Raw genomic sequence first — 14665 nt, 5'->3', positions numbered from 1 at the left:
GCCTAGGAGCTTTCCCCCCCCTCCCCTCGCAACCGCCTTGCCCGTAACTCAATCCCGACCCCCCGCGCAGGCGCAATGGCGCGCGGCCGCCATCTTGGCCGGGGGCGGGGCGAGCGGGTCCGGGCGGGGGGGGGGGGGAGTCTCCCAGTCCGGACTCGGGACTTTTGAAAAGCTCCGGAGCGGGGGGCCGCGGGCTCCGGGGCTGAGCCGCCGCCTGAGGCCGGGACCGAGCCGACCGGCGCCTGCTTCTCTCCGGCGGGGCAGCGCCGGCGCTTCGGCGTCCAGCGGGTGAGGCGGGTTGGTGCCGCGGGGAGCGGGCGCCCCTCGCCAGGGTTGGGCTGAGGGGGCGCCGCGTACCCCGCCCCCGGTGAGCGGGGGTCACTGCGCGAGGCGTGGAGAGAGGGTGACTGGGGGGGTCGTTGTGCGCGCCCGCCCGCGCGGGAAATGGGGGGTCGCCACGCGAGGGGCATGGGGGGAAGGGGTGACAGCGGGGAGATTAGAGGGGTTCAGTTTGAGCGCGCGGGGGGGTCACAGGGGGTGACTGGGAGGGTAGAGGGGGCGTTACTGAGCGCGGGGGGGTCACTGCGCGAGGGGATGGGGGGTGACAGCGGGGAGAGTAGCGGGGTTCAGTTTGAGCGCGCGGGGGGGTCACTGCGTGGGGGGGTAGAGGGGGTGACTGGGGGGGTAGAGAGGGAGGGGGCCCTGTGTCTGTCTGTCTCTCCTCCCCCTGCTCAGGAAGCTGGGTCCCTCTCCCCTTCCCCAGTTGGCAGAAGTGCCATGCTGCTTCCTTCCCCCTCCAGACAGACCCTTCACGGGCACAGCCCCCCCCCCCCCCGACTCCCCCTGCTGCCTTTCGCGCCCCGTTTCGGGTGCCGGGGGCAGGGAGAGTGCCCGGGATCCATTACCGCGGTGCAGAGTAAGTGGAGGGAAATAGAGGTGTCTGTGACAGTAATTGACTTGGCTGGTCTCCCTCCCTGCTCTGCAGTTAGGCCCCGCTCTGTTCCTCCCTGGGCACTCTTCAGGGCTGTTCACGGCTTTATGAAAATGTGCAATGCTAACTTGTGAAACCCTCTGAGCTTTTAGCACCGTTCCTCTGTACAACTTCAGAGATGCCCACATGCACGGCATTTACCTTGTTTGCATGGTAGAGGGGAGGAATCTTTTTTTCTAACAAGATACTGTATTGATACCAGCTTTCTGAGCTGCTGCAGTCAGCATCAGAGGTATTGTGCTTCAGATAGTCTAGAGGTGTGATTTATGTCTAAATATTGTACAGAATATTACAGAGAAGCCTCAGTAATTCTCACTTTGCTAGTCTATACATTTGGTAATCCTCATCAGAAACCTTGAGGAACTCTCCCCATTTCTCAACAGAGATTTCATAGCAAAGCCAATTCTGTAATCCTGTTTAATATTACTAAAGTGTACTACAGACTATTTTAACATGTTAAGTTTGGGTGATGATTAAGACTAGCCCACATGTTTCAAAATAAGTGTGTCTTCAAAAAAAAAAAAGTGTGTTCTTTTATTCCCTAATATGCAAAGTTCAGCAAACTGCAGTGGATCTCTAGCACACATTAGCATGCTGCGGTGCATCCAAGAATACTTACAGGGACATTGTCAGGTTGAAACTGCTTTCCAATAATAAGCTCACTGTAGTTTTTCCCTGAGTTCCAGCCAGTTTTGCTTTTACATTTCCTTTTTAAAATACTTTCCCCTACAGTTTTGTAATCAAAAGGGAAAATAGTAGTGATGAAGGCCCCAATCATGCAGAAAGAACCATGAAGTTGAAACCCTGTTCCCTCAGAAAGTGGATGCAAAGAGCAGACACTGGAGATCCCCTCTGTAGGAATGGGAAACTGACTACATTGTGGCAACAGTGACATTGGCTATACAGGGAGTGCGGTTGCATGTACAAAGTAAAGTAATTTTTCCATAATCTCTTTAAATAGTAGTAACCAGAGATGTTGTTTGTTATAACAGCAAGTAAAAAAAGGCACAAAAGTGATTTAAGTTGATGGTATCCCATTTGCAAAATCTAAGATTCTCTGCTTTATCTTTCTGAGCGCTTAAAATAAAATAAAATAATGGAGATATCCTATCTCCTAGAACTGAAAGGTCATTGAGTCCAGCCCCCTGCCTTCACTAGCAGGACCAAGTATTGATTTTGCCCCAGATCCCTAAGTGGTCCCCTTGAGGACTGAACTCATAACCCTGGGTTTAGCAGGCCAATGCTCAAACCACTGAGCTACCCTTCCCCCTGCTTGTACACCCTTCCACTTGTGTCAGTATAACTTATGTTGCTCAGGGATGTGAATAAGCCACCGAACTAAGTGCTGGTGTGGACAGTGCTGTCGGCTGTAGAGTCTTCCCCAGATGCACTATGCCACCACTGTAGTGCTTCTAGTGTAGACTAGCCCTAAATGTAACACAACACCCGTAGGAGGTATTAGGCAGTGGAGGTCAAACCCTGGACCTTTGGCTCTAAAAACATGAGCCTCTACTAGCTGAGCTAAAAGTCCCTGTTATGTTGCATCAAAGGTTGTAGAGATTTGAATCTCTGTGTGGGACAGCCATATTGATCATGGGTTATATAAACAATTTGAGAAATTAAAAGTTTGTTTTAAGAACTAGCTATATAAAAGAGGTGATGGTATTAGGTTTTAAGTATCAATGCATGTCAGTAGTAATACATAATTTTTTCATGGCTCTTGAATAGCTTATGGGAATTGACTCAGTTGGGCTCCCTCAGTCTAGGTTCCACTGAATAGGTGTCCACTTAACAATCTATCATCACCACATCTGACCTCCTCATGAGTCTCAGCAGAGGTACCAAGGATTGAACAGATGTGATGGATGAGTCCTTTTCTACCTCAAGACGGCGTCTATTCTTGATAATTTTTAAAAATTATCTCACTATGCTGCACTGGTGGAAGACTTGTTGCAGATGTTTTTATCACTGAATTTTTTTATTCTAGTACACCTCTACCTCGATATAACGCGACCCGATATAACATGGTAAAGCAGTACTCGGGGTGGGGGGCTGTGCACTCCAGTGTATCAAAGCAAATTCAATATAACGTGGCTTCACCTATAATGCGGTAAGATTTTTTGGCTCCTGAGGACAGCGTTATATCGAGGTAGAGGTGTATTTGTGACAAAGGATTACTAAATCTGAAAGATGAAGTATGGATAAATCTCAGAAGATTTGAGTGTCTCTGCTAAGTATGCTTCTTCTGTATCCTTTTGTGGGCTATGTCTTCACTGAAAAAAAAGGTGTTTACAATAGGGCTGTCACGCGATTAAATAAATCGCGATTAATCACATGATTAAAAAGTAATCACGATTAATTGTGCGATTATTCACACTGTTAAATAATAGAATACCATTTATTTAAATATTTTTGGATGTTTTCTACATCTTCAAATATATTCATTTAAATTACAACACAATACAAAGTGTACAATGCTCACTTTATATTTATTTTTGATTACAAATATTTGCACTGTAAAAAACAAAACAGTATATTTCAATTCACCTCATACAGGTACTGTAATGCAATCTCTTTATAATGAAAGTTGAATTTACAAATGTAGGATTATGTACAAAAAAAAACTGCATTCAAAAATAAAACTTTAGAACCTACAAGTCCACTCAGTCCTACTTCAGCCAATCGCTCAGACAAACAAGTTTGGTTATAGTTCGCAGGAGATAATGTTGCCTTGTTTACAATGTCACCTGAAAGTGAGAACAGGCGTTCACATGGCACTATTGTAGCTGGCATTGCAAGATATTTACGTGCCGGATGTGCTAAAGATTCATATGTCCCTTCATGCTTCAGCCACCATTCCAGAAGACATGCGTCTATGCTGATGACATGTTCTGCTTGATAACAATCCAAACCAGAGAGGACTGTCACATGTTCATTTTCATCCTGTGAGTCGGATGCCACCAGCAGAAGGTTTTCATTTTTGGGTGGTTCAGGTTCTGTAGTTTCTGCATCGGAGTGTGTTCTTTTAAGACATCTGAAAGCATGCTCCACGCCCCATCCCTCAGATTTTGGAAGGCACTTCGCATTCTTAAACCTTGGGTTGAGTGCTGTATCTATCCTTAGAAATCTCACATTGGTACCTTCTTTGTGTTGTGTCAAATCTGCTGTGAAAGTGTTCTTAAAATGAACATGTGCTGGTTCATCATCTGAGACTGCTATAACATGAAATTTATGGCACAATGTGGGTAAAACAGAACAGGAGACATACAATTCTCCCCCAAGGAGTTCAGTCACAAATTTCATTAATGCATTATTTTTTTAACGAGCATCATCAACATGGAATCATGTCCTCTGGAATGGTGGCCGAAGCATGAAGGGCATATGAATATTTAGCATATCTGGCACGTAAATACCTTGCAATGCCGGCTACAAAAGTGCCATGCAAATGTCTGTTCTCGCTTTCAGGTGACATTGTAAATAAGAAGCAGTCAGCAGTATCTCCCATAAATGTAAACAAACTTGTTTGTCTTAGCAATTGGCTGAACCAGAAGTAGGACTGAGTGGACTTGTAGGCTCTAAAGTTTTGCATTGTTTTGTTTGAGTGCAGTTATGTAGCAAAAAAAAATCTACATTTGTAAGTTACACTTTCACGATAGACTGCACTACAGTACTTGTATGAGGTGAATTGAAAAATACTATTTTATCATTTTTACAGTGCAAATATTTGTAATCAAAAATAATAATATAAAGTGAGCACTGTACACTTTGTATTGTATGTTGTAATACAAATCAATATATTTGAAAATGTAGAATAACATCCAAAAATGTAATAAATTTCAGTTGGTATTCTATTGTTTAACAGTGCGATTAATTGTAATTAATTTTTTTTAATTGCAGTTAATTTTTTTGAGTTAATCACGTGAGTTAACTGCGATTAATCGACAGCCCTAGTTTACACATCAAGATAGCTATTTCGATATAACATCTTAGTGGAGAGAAAGCACAATAGCTTTTATCTATATGTAGTTATTTGAGGTGCATGCCAAGTAGGGTGTGTAGATTTGACCATGACTAGCTACAGCTAGGTAAAAACTACCTTTATCTTATCTTATCTAGGACATTACATTGAGGTACATTGATGTAAAACCACGCTTATTTCTTACAGTGAAGACGTAACCTAAAATACCTTCCTGAGGTTGTACTTGTAGCTGAATTCAGATTTCATGCATCCTGAGGCTGTTTACTTACTGTGTGAGACTTGATATTGGCAGTGACAAAAGGGCTCCACTGACCTTCAGAGAGCTTTTCATAGATGGGCTTATTGGGGAACCATAGTGAGGAAGTAACTGACCTGTTACTAAGTGGGAGTGTGTTTGGGGGGGAGGGAGGGAAGGTCGTATTTGAATTTCAGTGGAAAAAATTTGCAAGATGGACCAAAATTTAGATCTGTGCTATGGTTCAAATTGATTTGCCTATATCTGCTGAAAACAAGGTGGAATGGCATCTCAAATAAGGCTCTCCATGGCCAATTCAGGGTGTTGAAATAGCCCACCCTATGGCTATTTATTATTTGTATTCTCTTAGTTCCTAGGAGCCCTCGTCATGGACCAAGGCCCCATTGTGTTAGGCACTCTGTGAACAGACAATTTACAATCGAAGTATAAGACCCGAGACAACAGATGTATACAGATTGGGGAAGTACAAGGAAACCATGTGATAATATTAGTCAGCATGATAGGTTGTGATCTCAGCACATCTGCAGCCTCCCTGCCCATTTAGAGAAACTTACGCCTTTTAAAAAAAGCAGATCATGTGCATGAGGTCTCTGGAGGGAGTGTAGCAATTGAGTTATGTTCTTAGAGCTTAGGCTTTTTTGCTGTAAGCTCAGCTATAGTTTAATTTAAACTCAGCTGTAGGAAACAAAACATTTTATTTCCTTTCACGGAAACAGACGTGCTTTGTTGTAGATACTAATGACACAGTACAGTCATATGATTTCTTGTGGCTTTTGTTTTAAGTTCTTCTTTGTGAATTATGCAGCAATTATTGGTGTATACCATAGTTGTGAAATCTTTGATGAAAAGCAGAGACTTGTAGGGGAGACTGGATTGGAATTGCACGAGCTGAAATTGTTCAGTTTTGGGCTTTATGGGGAAAGTCGGAACTTTAAAGATGCTTAGTCTTTTGGGAAAAAGGGGTAAAGAATCAAAATTAAGAGTATTTTGTTCTTTCAGTATTCTTGGTGTGAAAAATGAACTGACACTAAAACCAATTTTACCAGTGTATACAATTTAAAGATTGCATCCCAAGGCTAGGACTTGATAATCTGATAGAAAAATGAAAAGTTAGAATTTGGTGAATGACCAGCTGCAAATTGGCTTTACAAGAACTGGGGGAAAGTGGGTGGGGTTTTCTGAATGATGGGAGGTGGAGGGTAAAGAGTAATATGTAACTTTCACAGACCAGCAAGCCAAGCTGCAATGACTTAAATCAGGGGTCTCAAACTTCATTGCACCACAACCCCTTTCTGACAACAAAAATTACTACACAACCCCAGGAGGGGGGACTGAAGCTTGAGCCCGCCCGAGCCCCATTGCCCTGGGTGGAGGGGCCAGAGCCCAAGCCGCACCACCCGGGGGGCAAAGCCCAAGGGCTTCAGCCCCAGGCAGGGGGCCTGTAGCCTGAGCCCCGCTGCCCAGGGCTCAGGCGTCTCAACCAGTTCCTCACGATTTGTCAAAATCAAATCTAGAACAGCCTCTCCCCTAGTAGCTTTCTCCACCTTCTGAAATAAAAAATTGTCTCCAGTAAATTCTTAGAATGGATTGGATAATCTGTGCCCTGCTGTGTTATTTTCCCAACAGATGTCTGAGTAGTTGAAGTCCCTCATCACCACCAAGTCCTGTGATCTGGATGATTTTGTTGTTTAAAAAAAGCCTCATCCACCTCTTCTTCCTACGTAGGTGGTCTTATCACCCTTGTTTTTTACCCCTTTTATCCTTACCTAGAGACTTTCAACAAGTCTGTCTCCTATTTCCATTTAAACTTCAGTCCAAGTGTTTACATTTAATATATAAGGCAACACCTCCTCCCTTTTTTCCGTGCTTGTCCTTTCCGAGCAAGCTCTACCCTTCTATATCAAATATTCCAGTCACGTGTATTCTCCTACCAGGTCTCTGTGATGCCAACTATGCATAGTTGTGTTTATTTACTAGCATTTTGAGTTCTTCCTGCTTATTCCCCATACTTCTCGCATTAGTATACATACATCTAAGATACTGATTTGAATCCCCCCCCCCCCCCCAGTTCTGTCTTGTCTCTCCTTTATCCCTGCTATAACAGCCCAGGCTCCCCCCAAATTCCGACCCTTCTCCCAGGTCTCTGTTTTTGACTTGCCTGTGGGCTTTGGGCACCTGCACCCTTTGAACTTTAAAGCCCTCCTCACTAGGTTAGCCAGTCTGTATCCAGATATGCTCTTCCCCTTCCTCGATAGGTGCCTCACAGCCAGGCATTCACCTCCAGCATACATCTGTTTTAGTCTGGGTCCCTACCCTTGACCAGGTCTTGTACCCATTCAGAAAGATGGGAGAGGCTGAATGTTTTAAGTAGCAGCAACTGAAGCAAGAACTAGAGGAAATCAGAACTCACCATGTATGAATTCAGTGATTTAATTTTGTATCCATTTCAGTTCAGTGGGACTTTGTATCTGCATCCTAGATACCAGGGAAAGGTGTGCATTAGAAATGCCTGAAATGTGTGGAATGGTGGGACAAGACCGTCTTGCTCTTGCAGTGAGTAAACTGACTTTCCCTCAGGGCTAAGAAGGAGGTTCCACTTTTCCACTCAGAGTGGAGATCAGGCTTAAATAACTGCAGGAGTCAGTAGTTAACTCTGTTGGAAATGCTGTACCCTGGAGGTCTTTAAATAACATCTACAGTGAATAATAGCTTACAAGCCTATGTGGTGGTATTTTCTTTCTTTCTTCCCTGAGTTTTGTTCTGTGTCAAAATTAACTTGGATGTCTGGGACTGATGAAGCAGAGCTCTGTATCACAGAGGTAGTCCTGGATGCTGGCATAAGTGCAGCAAGACAGGTGTGAAGTTATGGCCACATACAATTCTTTTAGAAAGAAAGTAATGAAGGCACAATGAAATAGTTGATGCTGCATTCTTAACTACTCAATAGTGTTGGCCAGTCACATTAATACAGGTGTACTGTTATCTTTTTAAATAGCACTGAGGGATGATGTGGAAAGTTAATAATACCCAACATGTTTGTTAAGGTAGTGTATGTTAGTAATACTCAAAACATCTAATGCATTGTGTAAGGGTTACTTTGTTGGCTGCTAAAGCAATTTTTGGAATCCTCCACAGTTCTCATAAGATTTACATGAAGGAGCTAATGGGCATTTTTAGATGAGGAATTGAAAAATCTGCTTATACAGATGTTTAATTCAGCTAGCATGAGCATGGTGTTCTTCTCTTCTGGAATTTGACGTTTTATAGATGACCATTTCTTCTTGGTTTATAGAGTCCAATAGAACTAGCACTTTTGAAGGCATACTGTACTCTTGACAGACTTATGGAACTAAGTGATAAACTTTTATAAAGGGGGGCTTCGAATATTCTGTTTATGTTGCTGTTAGTGCTGCGATATTCTCAACTTTTGGGCTTTACAGTATGTGTAAAGTATGTAAGAAAATATCTCCCAATGAAATAGATGTTTCTACAATAGGTATGCACACTGCATGCTGTGTACATACTTTCCCCATATATACACATGTGGTAGTCGGATTCTTCTACTATAGCCATGGACCTCCAATCCCTTAATTTATATTTAAATTAACACTTTTGTTTTAGTTTCACTGGCACTGGAAGCAGCTATCTCAAGATGAATGATTTTTCTTTTTATGATGTACGAGATACTGCATGTGGACCTAGTGATGTACTGAATGTGGGGAAAAATAAGAATGGAATTTCAGGTTGTTGACACTAAATGTCAACATTCATGGGGATAGAAGCTAGAATAGCTGTTTTTTTATTCCAGGAAATATTCAGTTGGAAAAAGCTAGGTACACCTCTACCCTGATATAACGAGACCCGATATAACACGAATTAGAATATAATGTAGTAAAGCAGTGCTCCGTGGGGGCTGCGCACTCCAGTGGATCAAAGCAAGTTCAATATAACGCAGTTTCACCTATAACACGGTAAAATTTTTTGGCTCCCGAGGACAGCGTTCTATTGAGGTAGAGGTGTATTGGAAATTCGCGTTAGTACACAGATGTTGGAATGATTTGATATACACTTTCTGCAATGATACTGAACTGATATGTGTTGTTTAAATCATTTCTCCTTCAGGGGTTAAATGCTATTCCTAAAAGGCTTGCCCCATCTACAGCAATTGAGAGAGTTGAGTTTGTGTGCAACTTTCAAAAGTACCTTAGTGATTTAGGAGCACAAATCCCACTGAAAGTCAAGGGGACTTCATACTCCTAAATCACTTAAGTGCTTTTGAAAATTGCACCTTTTTATCTTTAGTTTGTTGCAAAAACTACTTACTACTCTGAAGTCCTCCTGTTAATTGGGAAACATTACTTATAGCTTGGTTACTTGTGGATTCTTAAATACTTGAGATGAGTTCAAACTTGACACAGTTAAAGGGGCCTGATGTTTTTCCAGAAAGTGCTGAGCACCTGCTTTCTGAAAATCAGATCCTTTAAAGTGTCTTAAATTGGCTAGCCAAACGTGGAAGCACCCCAATTGCTAATCATGTCAGTGTGTGCAAATGGTAATGAAAGCTAGTTACTTTAGAGGCTATATTAGTAATAGTATCAGTGTGGAAACGCTAATTCATGGATTAAATGGCTGTCTGATTAGTGGTGGTGGTCCACTGTTGGAGTCACAGGGCAGAAAAATAGTTCTTGTACTCTTTCTGTAACTTGTGCCCACATATATATGTGGTGGGGGTATTAAAAATGCCTAACTCTCTCATATATGTATATACAAGTACACAAACAAACACAAATTTAGTGTGATTCACTGCTACTAATGGGAGACAGGCTAAACGACATACATTAGGGTGTTTATACACCAATGCGAGAAGCCTAGGTAATAAAATGGAGGAATTGGAGCTCTTGGTCCAAGAGCTGAAACCGGATATCGTAGGAATAACAAACGTGGTGGAATGACGGTCACGACTGGAACACAGGTATGGAGGGGTATACGCTGTTTAGGAAAGACCGGAACAAAGGTAAAGGTGGGGGGGTGGCATTGTATGTCAACAGTGAAATAAGCTGTAAAGAAATAATAGTGGATGGATTAGATAACACAGAGTCCGTCTGGGCAATACTCACACTGGGTAATAGGACTACTAGAGCCTCTCCGGGGATAGTGATTGGAGTGTGCTATAGACCGCCGGGATCGACCCAGGATATGGATAAGGAACTATTTAATGTGTTTAGAGAAGTAATTACTAATAGAAACTGTGTAATTATGGGGGACTTTAACTTCCCGGATATAGATTGGGGCACAAACGCTAGTAGTAATAATAGGGCTCAGATGTTCCTAGATGTGCTTGCTGATCAATTCCTTCATCAAGTGGTAGCTGAACCGACGAGGGGGGAGGCCACTTTAGATTTGATTCTGGTAAGCAGTGAGGACCTCGTTGAGGAAGTGCTAGTGGGGGACAATTTGGGCTCCAGTGATCATGAGCTAATTCGGTTTAAAATACATGGGAGGAGTAACAGAATTAAGTCAAAGACTAGGGTTTATAATTTTAAAAAGGCCAATTTTAACAAATTAAGGGGACTGGTAAGGGAAGTGGATTGGGCAAACGTATTAAGGGATCTAAAGGCAGAAGAAGCCTGGGATTACTTCAAGTTAAAGATGCATGAGCTGTCGGAGGCCTGCATTCCAAAAAAGGGAAAAAGATTACAAAGCAGGAGATTTAGACCGAGCTGGATGAGCGACCGACTCAAAGGGGTGATTAGGAAAAAACAGAAAGCGTACAAAGAGTGGAAGAGGGGAGGGATTAGTAAAGAAACTTACCTTAGTGAAGTCCGAGAATGTAGAGATAGAGTGAGAAAGGCCAAAGGCCGTGTAGAGTTGGACCTAGCGAGGGGAATTAAAAGCAATAGTAAGAGGTTTTACAGCCACATAAATAGGAAGAAAGCAAAGAAAGAAGAAGTGGGACCGCTGAAGACTATTGCCGGAGAGGAGATTAAAGACAATCTAGGCATGGCGCAATATCTCAATGAATATTTTGCATCGGTGTTTAATGAGGCCAATGAAGGTATTAGGGATACTAGCACCGCTACAGAGGGGCATTCGGGATGGGGGATTACCGTATTCGAGGTAGAAACAAAACTTGATTGCCTTAATGGGGCTAAGTCGGGAGGACCGGACGATCTTCATCCGAGAATATTGAAGGAATTGGCGCGGGAAATAGCAGGCCCGTTAGCGATAATATTTAATGAATCTGTAAACTCGGGGGTGGTCCCGTTAGACTGGAGAATAGCTAATGTGGTTCCTATTTTCAAGAAAGGGAAAAAAAGTGATCCGGGTAACTACAGGCCTGTTAGTTTAACATCTGTAGTGTGCAAGGTGTTAGAGAAAATTCTGAAAGAGAAACTAGTTGAGGACCTGGAGGTTAGTGGCAATTGCGATAAATTACAACATGGTTTTACGAAGGGCAGATCGTGCCAAACGAATCTGATCTCCTTCTTTGAGAAAGTAACGGATTTATTAGATAAGGGAAATGCGGTGGACCTAATATACCTGGATTTCAGTAAAGCGTTTGATACTGTACCCCATGAGGAATTATTGGTTAAACTGAAAAACATGGGGATCGATATGAAAATCCAGAGGTGGATAAGGAATTGGTTAATGGGGAGAATGCAGCGGGTCGTATTAAAGGGTGAACTGTCGGGTTGGAGGGAGGTTACTAGTGGAGTGCCTCAAGGTTCGGTTTTGGGACCCATTTTATTTAATCTATTTATAACTGACCTCGGGACCGATTGCAGGAGTGGGCTGATAAAGTTTGCGGATGATACGAAGGTGGGAGGCGTTGTAAATTTGGAGGAGGATAGGGATATCCTGCAGGGAGACTTGAATGAGCTTGTGAATTGGAGTATCAGAAATAGGATGAAATTTAATAGTAAAAAGTGTAAGGTAATGCATTTGGGGATGACTAATAACAATTTTAGTTACAAGATGGGGACGCATTGGTTAGAAGTAACGGAAGAGGAGAAGGACCTAGGGGTCCTCGTAGACCGCAGGATGACTATGAGTCGACAATGCGACGTGGCGGTGAAAAAAGCCAATGCTGTCTTGGGATGCATTAGGCGAGGTATATCTAGTAGGGATAAGGAGGTCCTGCTCCCGTTGTACAAGGCGCTGGTGAGACCTCACTTGGAGTACTGTGTGCAGTTCTGGTCTCCCATGTTTAAAAAAGATGAACTCAAACTGGAACGGGTGCAGAGAAGGGCCACTAGGATGATCAGAGGAATGGAAAACCTGTCGTATGAAAAGAGACTAGAGGAGCTTGGGTTGTTTAGTCTGACAAAGCGAAGGCTGAGGGGGGATATGATTGCTATCTTTAAATATATTAGAGGGATTAATACAAGGGAGGGAGAAGAATTATTCCAGCTTAGTACTAATGTGGATACGAGAACGAATGGATATAAACTGGCCGTGGGGAAGTTCAGGCTTGAAATTAGACGAAGGTTTTTGACCGTCAGAGGGGTGAAATATTGGAACGGCCTTCCGAGGGAAACGGTGGGGGCGACGGACCTGTCTGGTTTTAAGATTAAGTTAGATAAATTTATGGAGGGAATGGTTTAATGGTAAAACATAGTAGTCAAGGAAAACCAAACAATGGTAGGTAAATCGTATAATGGCTGACAGGGGTCAGGCTGGTGACTCTTGCCTATATGCTCGGGGTCTGACTGATCGCCATTTTTGGGGTCGGGAAGGAATTTTCCTCCAGGGCAGATTGGCCGAGCCTCTGGAGGTTTTTCGCCTTCCTCCGCAGCATGGGGCAGGGATCTCTAGCAGGAGGGTCTCTGCCGATTGAAGTCACCTAAAACAGGATTGGGGACTTCAACAGCAGAGTCCAGGGAAGGGGTAGGGACGGTTTTATGGCCTGCAGCATGCAGGGGGTCAGACTAGATGATCATAATGGTCCCTTCTGACCTTAAAGTCTATGAGTCTATGAGTCTATGAGAAAAGTATCTCTCTTAGAAGTGAAGTAGTTTAGTAAAATTTAGATTTACTTTCATAAGGTACAGTAAAAGTAGGCAACCTTTAATCCATTTAACAAAGAGCCTTCAGTTTCTACTTCAAGGCATGTGGAATAATACTTTGTAAAGTAACTTAATGTCTAGCCAACTATTTTAAGACGTTTGCTCTTGCAAGGAGTAGGCCAGGTGAAATGTTTACTTAAGCAGCCGTGTTCCTTTATTCAAGAAAGGTAACTCTACTCATATTTCCAGAAGCACAACCTAGTGTTACTTAACCACTTCAGTTACCCATTTCAGTGCTGGCTAATATGCTTGAGATGTTGGACAGACCAACTTTTACCTCTGCTTTATGCTTGTGGAGTATAGGATTGCAACAGCATGTTGCTGAATGTTCCAGGAACATCTTCAGTCTTCTCTTCAATGAGTTTTAATTTTCATTATTATGGTAAGTACGGCACTGAAAAAGCTCTGAATGGGTTGATGTTGATAGGGTATTGATCCAAAAATTGTGTAGTAATCTTAAGTAACTTTCATGTCAGAAAAACATGGCTATGCTATTTCTGTGTTTAGGCAAAAAGCATCCAGGACAGGGGTGGGCAAACTATGGCCCGTGGGCTACATCCGGCCCGTGGGACCGTCCTGCCAGGCCCCTGAGCTCCTGGCCCGGGAGGCTCGCCTCCGGCCCCTCTCCTGCTCTCCCCCCTCTCCCGCAGCCTCAGCTCGCTCGCTCCACCGCTGGCGCAATGCTCTGGGCGGCGTGGCTGAGAGCTCCTGGGGCAGCGCAGCTGCAGAGTCCGGCTTGACCCGGTGCTCTGTGCTATACGGTGGCGGCAGCAGCGTGGCCCGACTCCAGCGCCGCTAGCCACCAGTGCTCCAGGCAGCGCGATAAGGGGGCAGGGAGCGGGGGGGGGTTGGATAGAGGGCAGGGGAGTTTGGGGTGGTGGTCAGGGGGTGGAGGTGTGGATGGTGGTCGGTGTGGGAAACAGGGTTGAATGGGGGCAAGAGTCCCGGGTGGCAGTCAGGAAGGAGAGGGGATTAGATGGGGCGGCAGGGGGCAGTCAGGGGACAGGGAGCGGGGGTGTGTGGATGTGGGAGAGGTCCCAGAGGGCCGTCAGGGAACAGGGGGGTTGGATGGGGCAGGAATCCCGGGGGACCAGATAGGAGGTGGGGGCCGGGCCATGACTCCCTCCCCTAACCGGCCCTCCATACAATTTACAAAACCTGATGCGGCCCTCAGGCCAAAAGGTTTTCCTGCCCCTGATCTAGGTTATCTTGTGGTGTCACATGGGTCCAGTTCTTACACTGAAATGGATTTATATCAATACTATTCAAAAATATAATTTTCACCTGTTTACAAATATATGGGGAATGTAACTGTAGATTCAAGGCAAGATATAAATGGGTACACTATAAATGAAGATAGCATTCAGATTGCT

General features: G+C 43.9%; 1 protein-coding gene across 5 annotated transcripts in view; it reads left to right on the top strand.

Annotated features, from left to right (window-relative positions):
• The first annotated feature begins 147 nt into the window (after window positions 1-147).
• KLHL13 (kelch like family member 13) overlaps window positions 148-14665 on the top strand; it is a 136519-nt gene continuing 122001 nt past the window's right edge. For all 5 annotated transcript variants that reach the window (XM_054039802.1, XM_054039799.1, XM_054039798.1 and 2 more), the window contains exon 1: window positions 148-288. The gene's annotated coding sequence lies outside the window, so the exon portion shown is untranslated. The remainder of the gene's footprint in view (window positions 289-14665) is intronic.

This window comes from Malaclemys terrapin, chromosome 9 (genome assembly GCF_027887155.1).
Source record: "Malaclemys terrapin pileata isolate rMalTer1 chromosome 9, rMalTer1.hap1, whole genome shotgun sequence".
NCBI lineage: Eukaryota > Metazoa > Chordata > Testudines > Emydidae > Malaclemys > Malaclemys terrapin.
This window is presented reverse-complemented; position numbering and strand designations above follow the sequence as displayed.